The sequence below is a fragment of the Arachis duranensis genome, chromosome 2, assembly GCF_000817695.3.
Source record: "Arachis duranensis cultivar V14167 chromosome 2, aradu.V14167.gnm2.J7QH, whole genome shotgun sequence".
NCBI lineage: Eukaryota > Viridiplantae > Streptophyta > Magnoliopsida > Fabales > Fabaceae > Arachis > Arachis duranensis.
In genome coordinates, this window is record NC_029773.3 from 31,182,148 (window position 1) to 31,197,247 (window position 15,100).

Here is a 15,100-nt window from a genome sequence, read left to right on the forward strand (position 1 = left end):
TGTTAGGGCTCTAAAACTAGCATTTTGTATGTTGTTGGTTATTGTTCTGTTAGTAATTGTGATTGTTGTTTGTGTAGCATGGAAGTAGTAAAGGCCATTTGGATGTTGTGTAACAAAAAAATTTATGATTGTTGAATGTTATGAACAAATGAATAGAAATGATAACACAATGTTCTATTTTGTCATTGCTATTTCTAATTGTAATTTAGAAATAAAGGAATATGAAGCTAAAGAACAATAATAAGACTTTAAACCTTCGATGATAATATGAAGCTTATGTTAATTGTTTTTAAATTTGTCTGTGTCAAATTAGACACTATCAAAAAATAACATAGAGTATTTAATTCAAATCAAAATACATACACCCTGACACATGGAACTCAGAAACTATAAAGTTCAATGTTCAAAACCAAAATGTTTCAACAGAAAACAGCTAAATATTCATTTTTTGAATTTTCTTGGTGATTTGAACCCTGCTACAATTAAGTATGGGGAGGTTGATAAACCCTATTTTTAGGGTTTATTCAGTATTGATTTCGAGGGTTTTATCAATGATTCTACACACTTTTCATATGAAAATACATGACTTTGTGTTCCTTTCCTAATTTTGCCTCATGGATGAAAACATGCTTATTTTGCACTAAATTAGATATATTTCTAATCCTCCCTTGGTGCCATTCGATGCCGTGACCTGTGTGTTAAGTGATTTCAGAGTATAGGGCAGGGATGACCCGAAGGAGAGAAGGGAAGTATGTACAAAGGAAAGGAGCATGAGAAAATAAGCTTTGGAAACTTCAGCATTGACGCGTACGCGCACATGGCGCGTCCGCGTGAATGTGCGCCATCAAGAGCCAAGCTAGGAGCCAAGCTATAAGCCGGCGTGTGTAGCGGCTAAGTCATGATCCTCTTGGACGCGTCCGCGTAAGTTACGCTTGCGCGCGAATTGCAATTGCCCCAAGGACGCGTTGCTTTGGCAGGAAAAAGCTTAAGAAGACCAAGGATTGAAGGGTTAAGGGACTTTTAGCTCATTTTACATTTCCTTAGATATTTTCTGAGAGTTAGTTACACTTTGGGTAGAGAGAGAATCTCCAACTTCTCTCTAGGATTTCATTCTCCTCAATCTCCATTACAATTCTCCTTTGATTTTCCTTGGTGAGATCTATTGCAATACACTTTTACTTTGATGCAATTAGAAGATCTACTCTTCTCATATTCTCAATTAGTGTTCTTTGATCCTTTCACTTTGGATCTAGCTTTGCTTTTGTTACTTGGATTTGGAACTAGTGAATTGAGGTAATTTCATATCCATTACTTGTGATTGTTCAATTGTAGATAACTGTGTAATCTAGATCTCTTCATTTCCATTCTTCATTCTAATTCCTTAATGGCTCTTATGAATGCTCATCAAGTGTTTGATAAAATGCCAATACTAATTATGGAGTAAAAGTTTTTCACTTGGCTTAGGGTTTGGACCATTAGGAAAAGTTGAATAGTAGATGTCAATTGTTGATTGAGAACTAAGGATTGCTAATTGGTTTGGGATGCACTAAAATTAGATTGCCTTAGGGTGAAGCTAAGACTTGTGATTCAAGCCAATTACTTTCACTTGACTTTCCTCTATACTTAGAGGTCAACTAAGTGGAGCAAGACTTAATTGTTATCATCATTGAAGGAAACTATAGTGATAGAATTTCTAATGCCAACCCTAGGCCAAGTCCTTTTATTGATTGTTTGTCATCTACTTTTGTTATTAATACACCGACCTTCAAAAGATTCATAACAAAAGCTTCCTAATCAATAACATGCATTCTCTAGCAATTCCAAGGGAGGACGACTCGGGAGACTAGTACTATCGATTATAGATTGTAGAATTGTTTGATGCGAGGTTTTAATGTCGATTGGACTATACTCATGATTATATTCACTATTGAATTCTATATCGACATGTTAAATTTCGTTTATCAAAAAGCCAATCAAAGATCTACATAGGGACATTCATGGTTTTTCGCTTCTTGGCTTGTAATGTGCTAGAATGAAGAATGAGTGGGTTAAGCATAGGCTCAAAGTTGGTTGCAAAGGTTGTTCGTATGGTAAGGCTATTTGGGTAGTGGCTAAGTGAATTGATGGCCTCAGTCATATACATGCATTCACACATACAAAAATGGACATATAGAGTCAAACAAAGTACGGATCACAATCATAGAGAGAGAACAATGCACACAAGAAGGAAGGTAAGTGACTATAAGATGTAGCCACGCAATAAGGCTCAAAACTCACTTGCTTGTGTTCTTAACTCAAAATCCATGTTCCAAAGTACAATCTCCAAGCAAGCTTAGCATCAAAATTGGTAAGGTTGTCCTAAAATCTTAGTTTCCTAGGAGAGAATTCATTACTCCAACCAAGTAGACTTATCATGCAAATGGTATCGAAGAAAACCTAATCATGCAAACTATCCTAACTACAAAGGGATTCAAAAGTTTATCCGGGTGTTACCTACGGAAATCGGTCAGCCGACCTCCCCACACTTAAAACTTAGCATGGTCCTCCGTGCTATAAGTGATGCGCAATGGGTGGCCGGGTCCGGAATCTCCTTCATCTCCCTTGTCAGTGCTATGTCCGCTCGATGTTGCGATAGATGTGGAGATATCCGGTTCCTCCATAGGTGGGGTGACAATACTTAAAAGCTTCTTCACGTGAGCATATCGGCGTTGGTCGTGCCGCTCATAATGGTCTAACTTCTTGTGAAGGTCTTCAAGGCGTTGGGCGGATGATTTTGGTGGTGCGGGTGAGGTGGTAGGGTTGCAAGTGGGAATGGCCATGCCAAGGTTCTTGGTAACTTCCGGGGGTTTGAGGCACCTTTTGGTCGGAACAACATCACCTTCGACCGGAATTAAGGTCCTCCGGTCCTTGGTCTCGCGAGGAACACCGGCCGCCGCGACTAATTCGGTTACCATGGCGGGGAAGGGCAAGTTTCCCTTAACATGAATGCGCCCCATGGATTGTCGGATGGCATGCGGGATGTCGACCAGTTTCTCGGTTAGGATGCACCAAACCAATAAGGCAAGCTCGGCGGTAATGGATGACCCATGGGTGCTTGGGAGCACGTAGTGAGCTAGGATTTGGGCCCATGTCGTGGCTTCTTGAGTGAGGAAACATGCATCTAAACCCTTTGGCCTTCACTTTATAGTCCCTCGAATCCAAGAGGCTTCGGGTAAAGCTATTACTCAGAGAACCGCGTTCCAATCGAAACCACATTCGCAGCATGCCGACAAAACTTCTTGATAGGCGTCATGCCCGTCCGGTAATGACCCGATCTTAAGTATTCCTTGGATGGCTTCTACCGTGACCCGTACATGCTTTCGGCGCACAAAAATTGATGTGAGAAGGGGTGAGTGGTAGTTGGAGTAAAACTCTACCACCCATGATAAGTTGGCCTCCTTTGGTTGCCTCACGAGGAACCTCCATTGCCTCCGCTCAATGCGGGGCATCACCATCGGAGCGATGTGAACCGGTAGGACTAGAAGGGGCTCCGAGTGATAGTTCCGCTCAGTCATCCCTGGGTAAACAAGTTCACAGTAGCGGTTAGGGAACTTGTTTGAATTCTTTGGAGGGTTGTCCTTCTCTAAAACATCACTGTTGGAGGGGCCCTTAGCCTTCTTTCGGAGGGGCTTGGCCGTCGGCTCTTGGCGCGCTCTATTGGCGGTTGCTTTCTTCGGGGCCTTCCCTTTGTCCTTCTTGATAACCATCCTGTGAGAGTGAAAAGGAAGGAAATATCAAACCCAAAGGAACACAACTATATGGGGAGCATGCAAGTGAGAGATTATGCCATAAGGGATTAAGTGTCCGCACTACATGACAGCTGCAACATGTAACTAAGACAACATTTGTTAAACAAGGAAAATCACTAGCATGTGGTATAAGGGTGGTTTAAGCATGCAAGTAAGAGGCAAGAGAAGCATACACCCCCAAATATTAAGGATGGAAGGCAAGTCATGGTAAAGTGAGTAAGTAGAATGTGAAATATGAAGAGTAGTATGGCCGATGCACCGAAGAATAGTCAAGCTAGTGAGAGAAAGCACTTAGTTGGGGAGCAATGAGTCAATAATGAGCTCAAAAGACCATGTATGCTTTTCCTCAAACACTTGGCGTGCATTCTTTTTGTAGTACACAAATAAGTGGAAAAAGAGCAATGTAACATCCCACAAAGCAACATTAGTCACCATAATGCACTATGATTGCAATGAAATTATGCAAAACATTTTAATCCACTAATGCAAAAGAAGTCATGACCACAACACCTATGAAGAAGTATAAAAAGAAAAACAAAGACAACCAAGTAATGAAGAGTTTAAAAGGGAAAAGAGGAAGCTACCTAAGAGAAAACGAAATCAACTAACTAAGAAAAAAATGAGGGAGGTAGAGCAAGAGGGAAAGTAGAGTATAGTACCTTGGGAGAGAAGGAAAGGGAATGGAGATGTAGGTGAGAGAAAGGGGTGGAAGGAAGTGAAGACTTAGAAGGGAGAGAAAATGTGGGGACCACCGGAGGTGGGTGGTCGCCGGAGGTGGTGCTGGGAGGTGGATGGAGTGGTGTAGAGAGGGGTTGGAAGAAAGGGAATAGTGAATGGTAGAAGAGGTGGAAAGGGGAGATGTAAGTGCGCTGTCTTATAATTCACGTCGCTCATCGACGCGTGCGCGCACGCACAGGGAAGGTGATGAGCGGATAATTTATATGCTTTTTGCCATTATTTTTAGGTAGTTGTTAGTATGATCTAGTTACTTTTAGGGATGTTTTCATTGCTTTTTATGCTAAATTCACATTTCTGGACTTTACTATGAGTTTGTGTATTTTTCTGTGATTTCAGGTATTTTCTGGCTGAAATTGAGGGACCTGAGCAAAACTCTGATAGGAGGCTGACAAAGGACTGCTGATGCTGTTGGAATCTGACCTCCCTGCACTCAAAATGGATTTTCTAGAGCAACAGAACTCCAAATGGCGCGCTCTCAACGGCGTTGGAAAGTAAACATCCAGAGCTTTCCAGAAATATATAATAGTCCATACTTTATTCGTGATTTGATGACATAAACTGGCGCTCAACGCCAGTTCCATATTGCTGTCTGGAGTCAAACGCCAGAAACACGTCACGAACCGGAGTTGAACGCCCAAAACACGTTACAACTTGGCGTTCAACTCCAAAAGAAGCCTCAGCTCGAGGATAGATCAAGCTCAGTCCAAACATACACCAAGTGGGCCCCGGAAGTGGATTTATGCATCAATTACTTACTCCTGTAAACCCTAGTAGCTAGTCTAGTATAAATAGGATAATTTACTATTGTATTCGACATCTTTGGTCTCAGTTTTATTTTATTATTCATCTAAGGAGACTATTGATCACGTTTTGGGGGCTGGCCATTTGGCCATGCCTGGACCTTTCACCTATGTATTTTCAACGGTGGAGTTTCTACACATCATAGATTAAGGGTGTGGAGCTCTGCTGTACCTCAAGTTTCAATGCAATTACTATTATTTTCTATCCAATTCGATTTATTCCTATTCTAAGATATTAGTTGCACTTCAACTTGATGAATGTGATGATCCATGACACTCATCATCATTCTCACCTATGAACGCGCGTGACTGACAACCACTTTCGTTCTACCTTAGGCCGGGCGCATATCTCTTGGATTCCTTAATCAGAATCTTCGTGGTATAAGCTAGAATTGATGGTGACATTCATGGGAATATGGAAAGTCTAACCTTGTTTGTGGTATTCCGAGTAGGATTCCGGGATTGAATGACTGTGACAAGCTTCAAACTCCTGAAGGCTGGGTGTTAGTGACAGACGCAAAAGAATCAATGAATTCTACTCCAACCTGATTGAGAATCGATAGATGATTAGCCGTGCTGTGACAGAGCATTTGGACCATTTTCACTGAGAGGATGGGATGTAGCCATTGACAAACGGTGATGCCCTACATACAACTTGCCATGGATAGGAGTAAGAAGGCTTGGATGAATGTAATAAGAAAGTAGAGATTCGGAAGGAACACAGCACCTCTATGCACCTATCTGAAATTCCCACCATTGAATTACATGAGTAACTTTATCCTTATTTCCTGTTTATTTTATTTATCTTTTGAATATCTAATCCAATCATATTTGAATCCGCCTGACTGGGATTTACAAGATGACCATAGCTTGCTTCATACCAACAATCTATGTGGGATCGACCCTTACTCACGTAAGGTTTATTACTTGGACGACCCAGTACACTTGCTGGTTAGTTGTGCGAAGTTGTGAAGTTATGTTTGGACCATGGTATTGCGCACCAGGTTTTTGGCGGCATCACCAGGGACAATCAATTTCGAACAACAATTTAAGCATGAGTAACAATTTCGCTCACCAGAAGGAAGGTGAAGCAAGGACGCGCGCGCGCCAGGTGCGCGTGTCGACGCGTGCGTACTGTGCGCGTCTGCGTAGGGAAGGGAGGTGAAGCAAGGAAGCGCGCGCGCCAGGTGCGCGCAAGCGTGTGTGTGGTTGTGCCAGTAGCACAATGTTGGCCCAGAAGTTGCACAACTCTCTGGAAAGTGTACCAGATGTTGGCTGCAGGGGTCATGGCACGCGCGCGCACATGTTGCGGACGCGCAAGGACTGCGATTCTGAGATTGGCGCGCGCGGCTAGTGCGCGTACGCGGCAGTAGTTTTATGCCTCAGGTATAAAGTAGGCCTGGGTTTGGCATAACTCTCTGGAAAATATACCAGAGGTTGCGACAGGACCATCGACACGAGTGCGGCATGTGCGCGGTCGTGTCCATTTCGTTTTACCCTACAGACGCGCAGGCGCCTGGTGCGCACACGCGTGCGTGGTGATGTGCTGGGGGCCTAACGCTGGTGCGAGAGTGGCTCAACTTTCTGGAAAATATACGAGCCTGCATCCGTGCTACACGTAAAGCGTGCGCTCGCGTCCTGCCCCTTTTTTTTTTGAGAATGCACATATTATCACAACTATAGCAGGTACTTGGCTAAAACTTCATCAAAGACCTATAAATGAGTTGTGTTCTATCATTCAAATGGTTTATAGTGCAAATTTCTAAAATCAAATCTAACTACTCAAGTCAAGGGTTAAGCAAGCATCAATCAAAGAAGAGTTCAATGGCTATATATAAATGAGTAGATCTTACCATGGTGGGGTGTCTCCCACCTAGCACTTTTGTTTATCGTCCTTAAGTTGGACTTCCACTAGCTCAATGTTCTTGGTCAAGAGGTGCATCTTTCAAAAGGAATACTTCAATTTTCTCGGTGTTTTTTCTTTGCTTACCATGGTACAATTTGAGACGGTGTCCATTTACCTTGAAAATATCCGGACTTGATGGGTGACGCAAGTGGTAGACTCCGTAAGGTTCTACCTTCTCTACTTGATAAGGTCCCTCCCATCTTGATCTAAGCTTTCCGGGTTACAATCTCAACCTTGAATTGTAAAGGAGGACTAGGTCACCAGGTCCGAATTCCCTTCTCCTAATGTTCTTATCATGGATGGCTTTCATCTTTTCCTTGTAGAGCTTAGAGTTGTCATAGGCCTCTAATCTCAAACATTCTAATTCCGCCAATTGAAGCTTTCTCTCAATTCCGGCCCCACCCAAATTTAGATTGCATTCCTTGATGGCCCAATATAGTTTGTGTTCGATTTCTACCGGCAAATGGCAAGCTTTACCATACACTAACCGAAAGGGGCTCATGCCAATCGGTGTTTCGTAAGCCGTTCGGTATGCCCAAAGTGCATCGGAAAGCTTGGCGCTCCAATCCTTTCTACTAGGCTTCACAATCCTTTCCAATACATGCTTAATTTCCCGGTTAGAAACCTCAGCTTGGCCGTTTGTTTGGGGGTGATAGGCCATGGCAATTTTATGTGTGATGCCGTACTTCTTCATGAGTCCGTCCATTTTTTTGTTGCAAAAGTGTGAGCCTTGGTCACTTATGATTGCTCTTGGTGACCCAAAGCGACAAATTATATTATTCCTCACAAAAGAGAGAACTACATGAGCATCATCCGTCTGGGTGGGTATTGCTTCCACCCATTTGGATACATAATCGACGGCTAGTAGAATGTAGAGAAAGCTATTAGAATTTGGGAATGGCCCCATGAAGTCGATACCCCACACATCAAAGATTTCACAAAAAAGCATGTTTTGTTGGGAAATTTCGTCCTTCTTAGAGATATTACCAAATCTAATGCATTGGGAACAAGATTTGCAATAAAGAGAAGAGTCTTTAAGAAGAGTTGGCCACCAAAATCCACAATCAAGGACCTTTCTTGTCGTCCTTTGAGGTCCGTAATGTCCACCTCCCTCGGAAGAATGGCAAGCATCCAAGATTGCTTGGAATTCAGTTTGGGGAATGCACCTTCGCACTACTTGGTCCGCTCCACATCTCCAAAGATAGGGATCATCCCATACATAATATTTGGATTTGCTTTTCAGCTTATCCTTTTGATGTTTGGTGAAATTAGGAGGGAAGGTGCATGAAACAAAGTAGTTTGCTATTGGAGCATACCAAGGAATAACTTCCGAGATTGAATGCAAGCCTTCTAGGGGAAAGGAATCATTGATAGGAGCGGTATCACCGTTTGTGTGTTCAAGGTGACTTAAATGGTCCGCCACTAAATTTTGCGAACCACTCCTATCTTTAATTTCTAAATCGAATTCTTGCAACAATAGCACCGATCGAATCAATCTCGGTTTTGATTCCTTTTTACCCAACAAATACACTACTACCTTAGAACCAAGAAGATAGGCTCGGAATTTATCCAAAGCGAAAACAATAGCCAAGAGTTCCTTCTCGGTGGTAGTGTAATTGGATTGGGCTCCATCTAGTGTTTTTGATGCATATGCTATGACATAGGGATTATTACCCTCGCGTTGTGCTAACGCGGCTCCTACTACATAGTTTGAAGCATCGCACATTATTTCGAATGGCCGATTCCAATTCGGCCCTCTTACGATAGGAGCTTGTGTCAATGCCACTTTAAGCTTGTCGTAAGCTTCCATGCATTCTTTGCTTAGATCAAATTCAATGTCCTTTTGCAATAGTCGAGAGAGAAGCAATGCTACCTTGCTAAAGTCCTTGATAAATCTCCGGAAAAATCCTGCATGTCCAAGGAATGAACGGACTTCCCTCTCGGAGGAGGGGTAAGGCAAGCTAGATATAACATTTATTTTTGCCGGATCTACGGAGATGCCTTCTTTGGAAACAATATGTCCTAAAACAATGCCTTGCCTAACCATGAAATGACATTTTTCAAAATTTAAGACAAGGTTTGATTTTGTGCATCTTTCCAAGACTTTTTCAAGGTTGTCCAAGCAATGGTCAAAAGACTCATCATACACACTGAAATCATCCATGAAAACTTCCATGCATTGCTCTAGAAAGTCCGCAAATATGCTCATCATGCATCTTTGGAAAGTTGCCGGTGCGTTGCATAAGCCAAATGGCATACGCTTGTAGGCATAAGTTCCAAAGGGGCAAGTAAATGTTGTTTTTTCTTGGTCTTTTAGAGCAATGTGTATTTGGAAGTACCCCGAGTAACCATCTAGAGAATAATAATGAGATTTACCGGCTAGTCGATCAAGCATTTGATCAATAAACGGTAGTGGGAAGTGATCTTTTCTAGTGGCCGCATTCAACCTTCGATAGTCTATGCACACCCTCCAAGAGTTTTGCACCCTTGTTGCTATAAGTTCTCTGCTCTCGTTCTTGATTGTAGTCACTCCGGATTTCTTTGGCTCCACTTGGACCGGGCTTACCCATTCACTATCCAAAATTGGATAGATGATGTCCGCTTCTAGTAGCCGGGTGACTTCCTTTTTCACAACCTCTAAAATAGTTGGGTTGAGTCGCCTTTGAGGTTGTCGAACGGGTCTAGCTCCTTCTTCAAGGAATATTCAGTGCTCGCATACTTGGGGGTTTATTCCCACTAAATCCGCCAAACTCCACCCTATCGCCCTTTTGTTCTTCCTCAAGATGCATAGCAACTTTTCTTCTTGTTGAGGGTTTAGCTCCTTTGCAATGATCACGAGGAGCTTGTGGGCTTCATCAAGATATGAATACTTTAGGTGGGGTGGTAGTGGCTTCAATTCTACCTTTTGGTCTTGATTTAGAGTTTGAATTTTCGGATGGTTCGGATGGTGTAATGTGTTTGCTTCACTTGGATCTTCATTTGTGTCTTCAATCATGTACTTCTCATCCAACTTTGCAAAGTGCACTTCGGCAACAATGTTGTCAATTGGGTCACACCGGAATAGAGAATGATTCTCCGGTGGATGTTTCATTGCTTTTTCTAGGCTAAAATTCATGACTCTTCCATCTATTTCAAATGAGTAGGTTCCCGACTAGGCATCTAACTTGAATCTAGAGGTCCTCAAAAATGGTCTCCTAAGTAGAATGGATGATGCCCTCTCGGACTCGCTTGATGGCATCTCAAGAACATAGAAATCAATCGGAAATACCAACTCTTTTATATTTACCAACACATCTTCCGCAACACCCGTCACAGTTATTATACTTTTGTCTGCCAGAACAAATCTTGCCGTCGATCTCTTCAATGGTGGTAGCCTCAATACCTTGTAGACGGAGAGGGGCATAATGCTAACATATGCATTGAGGTCACACATACAGTCTAGAAATTGAACTCCATTTACGGTGCAAGTGACCATGCATGGGCCCAGATCGTCACACTTCTCGGGCAATGCTCCCATTAAAGTGGAAATAGAACTCCCCAATGGAATAGTCTCTAGCTCAAGAATTCTATCCTTGTTCATGCATAAATCTTTAAGGAATTTTGCATATTTAGGTACTTGATGGATAGCATCAAAGAGGGGGATGGTTACCTCAACTTTCTTGAACAATCCTATCATATTTGGGTCAAGTTCCATGCGCTTCCTAGCTTTCTTTGCAAGTGTCGGAAATAGGATTGGTTGAGCAATTTCTTCTTCCACGGTTCTCTTATTCTTGGGGACCTCACTTGTTGGTTGAGTTTTTTCATCTTCAACTATGACTTGTGGTGCCTCATCTTCTTCTATCTCTTCTATCTCTACTCCCTCCTCCTCTTAAGTGATTATGATTGGACTTGGGTCCTTTGCCCTCTTCTCCTTTAGTTGAGTTTTGGATCTCAAGGTGATGGCATTAATGCCTCCCTTGGGATTGGGTTGAGGTTGAGAGGGAATGGCACTTGGATTTGAGGGGTGAGGAGTAAGATTGGATGGTAGATCCATGTGTGCAAGAAAGAGTTTGTAGAGTGGATGTAAGGCCGGTAAGGCCGGAAGCAAGTGTAGTTTGGAACTCTTTTTGGCCTTGGAGGATAGTCCGAAGTGTATCATCTTGATTGGAAGAAGTTGGAGGGTATGTGAGTTGAGAGGCTTGTGATTGGTTGGGTGGTGGTCGTTGATGTGGTGGTTGGTATGTTTGGTAATTTCTTCCTTGATTTTGTTGGGCATATGATTGGTTTTAGGGGTATGGGGGTCGGTTTTGTGAGTTGTTGTTGTTCCATCTTTGGTTACCTCCATTGTTGTTGTTGTCCCTACTTCCTTGTTGGTGATTATCCTTCCAATTTTGATTATAATTGCCACCCCCTTGATTGTAGCTTCCTCCTTGATGGGGGTACCCTTGATTGAAATTACCGCCTTGTTGGTAGTACCCTTGATTTGGGCGGTCATAGAAGTTGTAGGTAGCCGCCAAAGTGTTGTCTTCTTGAAGACTTGGGCATTCATCCGTGTAGTGGGAATAGCAAGAACAAATGCCACACACTTTCTGAGGAACTAATTGTTGACTATATTGTTGAGGGGATGGTGGAGGTTGATGTTGGTAGGGTTGTTGTTGATAAGGTTGTTGTTGGCCCAATTGGAGTTGCTTTAGGATGTTTGTCATTTCTCCCAAGGATATGGCTAGAGCAGTGGTCTCGCTACTAGTTGATACCTCATTCACGGTTTTTGGGCGGTTAACTCTTCTTCTAGCATGTTGATTGGACTCGGCTAAGTCACTAATGAGTTGCCATGCTTCCTCCGCCGTCCTATATTTAGACAAAGAACCATTGCTAGAGGAGTCCAAGAGAGTCCTATCTTGTTCTCGCATCCTTGGCATATGTAGCCTAGCAACACTTGGGAATCGATCATGTGATTAGGGCATGCGTCAAGTAGTTTGTTAAACTGTTCCCTATACTCACATAGGGGTTCCGTTTCGCCTTGTACAATGCATGAGATCTCCTTCCTTAGCTTGTCCATCCTTTTCGGTGGCAAGAATTTTTCTAAGAACCCTCTTCTAAGCAAGTCCCAATTGAAAATGACTTCACTAGGTAGAGTGTAGAATCATTCTTTGGCCTTATCTTCAAGAGAGAAGGGAAAAGCAAACAACCATATAGCAACTTCATCGGATCCTTCCCGTCTAGTTGTTGAGCATATACGATGAAAATCTTTGAGATGTCGAATAGGGTCTTGTGCGGGAAGTCCATGGAACCTAGGTAAGAGGTTAATCAAAGCGGTCTTGAGTTCAAAGTTTGCATTCAAGTTAGGATGAAGCACATGAAGAGGTTGAAGAACATAATCCGGTGCACCTGCTTCCTTGAGAGTAACTCTCCTTGGAGCGGCCATGGTGTTGGTACCTAGATCAAAAGAAGATTTATTAGTAGTATTAACGGGGGAATGGTTAGTGCTTTTTTCAAATGACGGTTCAATATTCACTTCGGGTAAGGTTGGTGAATTGGTAGGAACCTTTTCACCTTCCCCAAAAGTTAACCGCCTCCGAGCTTGTCTAATGTGAAGCAAAGTTCGTTCAATTTCCGGATCAAATAGGACTAAGTTTGGATTCGGTTGTGAACGCGTCATACAATGAAGAAGAAGTAAAGCTCATGGTAATAAGTGGGTTTAGTCAATCAAACAAAGAGGCAAGGTAAAATCCAACTATGTACATATACACATATTTACACTAAGCAATAGCATGGCACACATAAGCAAATCCCCGACAACAGCGCCATTTTGATAAACGAAATTTAACATGTCGATATAGAATTCAATAGTGAATATAATCGTGAGTATAGTCCAATCGACATTCAAACCTCGCATCAAACAATTCTACAGTCTATAATCGAGAGTACTAGTCTCCCGAGTCGTCCTCCCTTGGAATTGCTAGAGAATGTATGTTATTGATTGGGAAGCTTTTGTTATGAATCTTTTGAAGGTCGGTGTATTAATAGCAAAAGTAGATGACAAACAATCAATATTAAAGGACTTGGCCTAGGGTTGGCATTAGAAATTCTATCACTATAGTTTCTTTCAATGATGATAACAATTAAGCCTTGCTCCACTTAGTTGACCTCTAAGTATAGAGGAAAGTCAAGTGAAATTAATTAGCTTGAATCACAAGTCTTAGCTTTACCCTAAGGGAATCTAATTTTAGTGCATCCCAAACCAATTAGCAATCCTTAGTTCTCAATCAACAATTGACATCTACTATTCAATTTTTCCTAATGGTCCAAACCCTAAGCCAAGTGAGAAACTTTTACTCCATAATTAGTATTGGCATTTTATCAAACACTTGATGAGCATTCATAAGAGCCATTAAGGAATTAGAATGAAGAATGGAAATGAAGAGATCTAGATTACACAATTATCTACAATTGAACAATCACAAGTAATGGATATGAAATTACCTCAATTCACTAGTTCCAAATTCAAGTAACAAAAGTAAAGCTAGATCCAAAGTGAAAGGATCAAAGAACACTAATTGAGAATATGAGAAGAGTAGATCTATTAATTGCATCAAAGTAAAAGTGTATTACAATGGATCTCACCAAGGAAAATCAAAGGAGAATTGTAATGGAGATTGAGGAGAATGAAATCCTAGAGAGAAGTTGGAGATTCTCTCTCTACCCCAAAGTGTAACTAACTCTAAGAAAATATCTAAAGAAATGTAAAAATGAGCCAAAAGTCCCTTAACCCTTCAATCCTTGGTCTTCTTAAGCTTTTTCCCGCCAAAGCATTTCCCCAAAATGGGATCTCTAACTGTCTCCACGCTCTGGTCACGTGCTCTCTTAAAAATCATGTGAGACCATCGGCGCGTACGCGCACAACACGCGCACGTGTCCTTGGGGCAATTGCAATTCGCGCGCAAGCGTAACCTACGCGGACGCGTCCAAGAGGATCATGACTTAGCCGCTACACGTGCCGGCTTATAGCTTGGCTCCTAGCTTGGCTCTTGATGGCGCACATTCACGCGGACACGCCATGTGCGTTGATGAGCGGATAATTTATACGCTTTTTGGCATTGTTTTTAGATAGTTTTTAGTAAGTTCAAGCTACTTTTAGGGATGTTTTCATTAGTTTTTATGTTAAATTCACATTTCTGGACTTTACTATGAGTTTGTGTGTTTTTCTGTGATTTCAGGTAAATTCTAGCTGAAATTGAGGGACTTGAGCAAAACTCTGAAAAAGGCTGACAAAAGGACTGCTGATGCTGTTGGAATCTGACCTCCCTGCACTCGAAATGGATTTTCTGGAGCTACAGAACTCCAAATGGCGCGCTCTCAACGGCGTTGGAAAGTAGACATCCAGAGCTTTCCATAAATATATAATAGTCCATACTTTATTCGGAAATTGACGACGTAACTTGGCGTTGAACGCCAAGTACATGCTGCTGTCTGGAGTTAAACGCCAGAAACACGTCATGATCCGGAGTTGAACGCCCAAAACACGTTATAACTTGGAGTTCAACTCTAAACGGTGGAGTTTCTGCACACCATAGATTAAGGGTGTGGAGCTCTGCTGTACCTCAAGGATTAATGAAATTCTACTGTCTTCTATTCAATTCTCTCTTATTTTTATTCCAAGATATTCATTCGTACCCAAGAACATGATGAATGTGATGATAAGTAACCCTCATTATCATTCTCACTTATGAACGCACGTGATTGACAATCGTGATTGACAACCACTCCTGTTCTACTTTAGGCAGGGCGCATATCTCTTAGATTCCCCAACAGAATCTTCATGGTATAAGTTAGATAGATGGCGGCATTCATGAGGATCCGGAAAGTCTAAACCTTGTCTGTGGTATTCC